This window comes from Schistocerca nitens, chromosome 7, assembly GCF_023898315.1.
Source record: "Schistocerca nitens isolate TAMUIC-IGC-003100 chromosome 7, iqSchNite1.1, whole genome shotgun sequence".
Classification (NCBI taxonomy): Eukaryota; Metazoa; Arthropoda; class Insecta; order Orthoptera; family Acrididae; genus Schistocerca; species Schistocerca nitens.
In genome coordinates this window covers 306,296,520-306,301,519 of record NC_064620.1, presented here as the reverse complement: position 1 = coordinate 306,301,519, position 5,000 = coordinate 306,296,520, and the positions used below count along the sequence as shown (strand labels likewise).

At 55.3% G+C, this 5,000-nt stretch overlaps 1 non-coding gene across 1 annotated transcript in view; it reads left to right on the top strand.

The window, feature by feature from the left end:
* The first annotated feature begins 3,933 nt into the window (after positions 1 to 3,933).
* LOC126196877 (small subunit ribosomal RNA) overlaps positions 3,934 to 5,000 on the top strand; it is a 1,909-nt gene continuing 842 nt past the window's right edge. The window contains exon 1 of the ribosomal RNA XR_007539308.1: positions 3,934 to 5,000. This exon is cut by the window's right edge and continues 842 nt beyond it. This is a non-coding gene — a ribosomal RNA (small subunit ribosomal RNA).

The window sequence follows — 5,000 nt, the reverse complement described above, 5'->3', positions numbered from 1 at the left end:
ACCGCCATCTATGAGACGCCAAGCTGAATACGACATCGCTGGGCGCACAGTACACATTGTCCGACGCCACCCACAAAGACGGCATCCTCTGTCCACCACGAAGTCGTCGACCGACAATCACGCCACCCGCACCCGTACGTGCCCCACCCCACCCACCAAAATCGCAAGTCCAGCGGATGAACGGCGGACGTTTCCCGCACTCGTAAGTTGCAATCCACACCTATATCTTGCGTTTCATGAAGAGTTTTATCCAATATTCGACATTCCCGCTGTCCCTAAACGTGCTCTAAGTCTGTGCGCGACCGCGTCGCTCACTGTACGGATTCCGATGCTGAGCGATCAGCTATGGGCCGCCCCATCCACGTCGGTCCCCGTGGGCGTTGCACTCGCAGTCGCAAAGACTCTGGGCAATGGCTATGTGCGCTCCGCAATATATTACTGGGACGAGTAATGAGGGTCCGAGCCCCCAGTGTGGGGAAAGTGTTTCGCAGCCCTGACCCACCGGCACGGTGTTGCGTCCCCCCACCTCAAACATGTGACGTAGTCACACCACCGGTTTTGACTAATAGACAGAATGTTTATAATCATATGCCATACACCGGGGGACGATGCCGCGAGGTGTAGCTAGCTAGTGCAGTCGCACCGCTACTACTGTACAGAGATAGAACAGGCATTGACTATACATACATTAAGCTTATACGCGGCGGTGCTTAGTAATACGCGCAGTCATCGGAATATAGATAACACATACAACTGTCCCTATACATGCTGAACGTCTGTGCACACAATGTCAACCACACGTCACCCACACACTCCATCACCCACTAGTCTATGCCTGTAACAGACGCAGACACAACATCTAAGTACCAGCATGGAACAACATCCAGTGCATCCTCTCGGCCACAGTACACCATCCACACTATGATAACCAGACCGGGACGTCGAACCAGAAAACTGAATATCCCACTCTTCCTACAACCACCATTGCTCAGATACGCCACCAACACCCACACATGTCCTACACAGGGGTGCACCCAACAGCACCACACTGCCGCATCTCACAGCACATAAACAATGGCAGGAATGAAAGACACAGGTGTGCCACTCCTTTGCCACAAACACAGAACGGGCGCGCCACCTGCCATGAGCCACAAGTGCAACTGACGTGACATATCTGATAGTGCCTCAGGCGTCCACTTACTACCATCACTATCAACGAACCTCGCCACCCCACCCCCCCCCCACACACACCATCCCTTAACCCAACTTCTGCCTTAACCTAACCCAACTTCTGCCTTAACCTAACCCAACTTCTGCCTTAACCTAACCCAACTTCTGCCTTAACCTAACCCAACTTCTGCCTTAACCTAACCCAACTTCTGCCTTAACCTAACCCAACTTCTGCCTTAACCTAACCCAACTTCTGCCTTAACCTAACCCAAGTTGCGCCTTAACCTAACCCAAGTTGCGCCTTAACCTAACCCAAGTTGCGCCTTAACCTAACCCAAGTTGCGCCTTAACCTAACCCAAGTTGCGCCTTAACCTAACCCAAGTTGCGCCTTAACCTAACCCAAGTTGCGCCTTAACCTAACCCAAGTTGCGCCTTAACCTAACCCAACTTCTGCCTTAACCTAACCAACTTCTGCCTTAACCTAACCCAACTTCTGCCTTAACCTAACCCAACTTCTGCCTTAACCTAACCCAAGTTGCGCCTTAACCTAACCCAAGTTGCGCCTTAACCTAACCCAAGTTGCGCCTTAACCTAACCCAAGTTGCGCCTTAACCTAACCCAAGTTGCGCCTTAACCTAACCCAAGTTGCGCCTTAACCTAACCCAAGTTGCGCCTTAACCTAACCCAAGTTGCGCCTTAACCTAACCCAAGTTGCGCCCTAACCTAACCCACGTTGCGCCCTAACCTAACCCACGTTGCGCCTTAACCTAACCCACGTTGCGCCCTAACCTAACCCACGTTGCGCCCTAACCTAACCTACGTTGCGCCCTAACCTAACCTACGTTGCGCCCTAACCTAACCTACGTTGCGCCCTAACCTAACCTACGTTGCGCCCTAACCTAACCTACGTTGCGCCCTAACCTAACCTACGTTGCGCCCTAACCTAACCTACGTTGGGCCCTAACCTAACCCACGTTGCGCCCTAACCTAACCCACGTTGCGCCCTAACCTAACCCACGTTGCGCCCAAACCTAACCCACGTTGCGCCCTAACCTAACCCACGTTGCGCCCTAACCTAACCTACGTTGCGCCCTAACCTAACCTACGTTGCGCCCTAACCTAACCTACGTTGCGCCCTAACCTAACCTACGTTGCGCCCTAACCTAACCTACGTTGCGCCCTAACCTAACCTACGTTGCGCCCTAACCTAACCTACGTTGGGCCCTAACCTAACCCACGTTGCGCCCTAACCTAACCCACGTTGCGCCCTAACCTAACCCACGTTGCGCCCAAACCTAACCCACGTTGCGCCCTAACCTAACCCACGTTGCGCCCTAACCTAACCCACGTTGCGCCTTACCTGCCTGTAATTGTATATGAATCTAGGAATTCGTGTAGCGTTGCCTAATTGCAACCATCTCAACATAGTTCACTTCGCGCACACTGTGGTGTTCTGCGTATTGATTCATTTTACGGTGCGTACCCTCACATCTTGCGAGTGTTGCTTACTTTCCACATGGTCCCGCTATCCACTGTATTGTGTACTGCAATAGGACGTATATCGCCCCCCGCCCCCCCCCCCCCCCCCTCCCCTCCTGTCACCTCTAGCTCGTCGGTCAGGAGTTCGCGTGTTGAATGCGCTTCGCAGCTGTGCAATGGCATTCGCATACGTACGCTGGCCACCTTCCACGTGTTCTTTCGTGCACACGTCGCAGCGTGTATGTATGCTGATGGAGTGCGTCGTGACACACAACATCCAGGCATGCAAGACTCGTAGAAGTCGCAAATGTAGATGGATGTCTACGTTTGCTGCCCAAGTTACGCAAATGAACTGGAAATCCGTTGTTGCGCGGTTGTTCGCGCTGGAGGTGAATCGTTGATATCGACGATCGGTACAGGTATTAACCGGTTGCTTCAGCGACACCCGTCATACCACGAACGTGAGTGGGCATGTGGTATGAAGCGATACGCGGCGGTGGCTGGGTGGGACCGTCCCCGGCCGGTGAGGGGGGGGCGCCCGGCGTGCTGGCCGCGCGCTGCGTGGGCGCACGCGCGGCAGCCGGCTGGTGGGGGCGCCCAGTGGCAGGCGCGCCGGCTGACGGAGGCGGCAGGCGGCGCATCTGCGTGCCGGCGCACCCAGCGCGCGGCGCCGTGCGGCCAAAGTGGGTCCTCCCGGGCCCGGTGCGAAGCGCGGTGGACATCTGCAGTGTGCTGGTCCGATTGAGGACTGTGTGCGTTGAGGATGCGCCGCCGCCCGGCACTCGGCGCCGCGACGCCGTCTGCTGCTCGGTCGCCCCCGCGGTTCTCGCAGGTGGTTTGTATCGCAGCTGTGCGGATGTGTTGGCGCGTGCGCTGTGCTGGGAGAGTTCGCTTGGCACCCAAGTGGGGCTCTGCCCCTCTGTGGCGCTGGCGTTGGAGCTGCCCGGTCACTGTTTGTGGCCGCGTGTTGTCTCCCGCCGGCAACACCACGACAGCACGCTCCCGGGCCTCTGTCGGCAGCGGCAAGCTCAGTTGGGAGCACGGGTGGTCGCACTGAAAGCGTCTACTCGCCTATCTCCGGGCGATTGCGCCTCTCTCGAACCCGACCAAGTAACTTAGGACGGCGCTGCGCGCCGCCGGGACCTGAGAGGGTTTCGAGGTGTATCGTGCAGGGGAGCCCAGCCTCCTCCTGTTGCAGAATAATTGAGCGGACGCTTGCGTGTTCGCGCGGGCCCCGGGACACACTCCCGGGCGGCCGGCTGCTCAGCTCTAGTTGACGCAGCTCCCTGGTTGATCCTGCCAGTAGTCATATGCTTGTCTCAAAGATTAAGCCATGCATGTCTCAGTACAAGCCGCATTAAGGTGAAACCGCGAATGGCTCATTAAATCAGTTATGGTTCCTTAGATCGTACCCACGTTACTTGGATAACTGTGGTAATTCTAGAGCTAATACATGCAAACAGAGTCCCGACCAGAGATGGAAGGGACGCTTTTATTAGATCAAAACCAATCGGTCGGCTCGTCCGGTCCGTTTGCCTTGGTGACTCTGAATAACTTTGGGCTGATCGCACGGTCTTCGTACCGGCGACGCATCTTTCAAATGTCTGCCTTATCAACTGTCGATGGTAGGTTCTGCGCCTACCATGGTTGTAACGGGTAACGGGGAATCAGGGTTCGATTCCGGAGAGGGAGCCTGAGAAACGGCTACCACATCCAAGGAAGGCAGCAGGCGCGCAAATTACCCACTCCCGGCACGGGGAGGTAGTGACGAAAAATAACGATACGGGACTCATCCGAGGCCCCGTAATCGGAATGAGTACACTTTAAATCCTTTAACGAGTATCTATTGGAGGGCAAGTCTGGTGCCAGCAGCCGCGGTAATTCCAGCTCCAATAGCGTATATTAAAGTTGTTGCGGTTAAAAAGCTCGTAGTTGGATTTGTGTCCCACGCTGTTGGTTCACCGCCCGTCGGTGTTTAACTGGCATGTATCGTGGGACGTCCTGCCGGTGGGGCGAGCCGAAGGCGTGCGACCGCCTCGTGCGTGCTCGTGCGTCCCGAGGCGGACCCCGTTGAAATCCTACCAGGGTGCTCTTTATTGAGTGTCTCGGTGGGCCGGCACGTTTACTTTGAACAAATTAGAGTGCTTAAAGCAGGCAAGCCCGCCTGAATACTGTGTGCATGGAATAATGGAATAGGACCTCGGTTCTATTTTGTTGGTTTTCGGAACCCGAGGTAATGATTAATAGGGACAGGCGGGGGCATTCGTATTGCGACGTTAGAGGTGAAATTCTTGGATCGTCGCAAGACGAACAGAAGCGAAAGCATTTGCCAAGTATGTTTTCATTAATC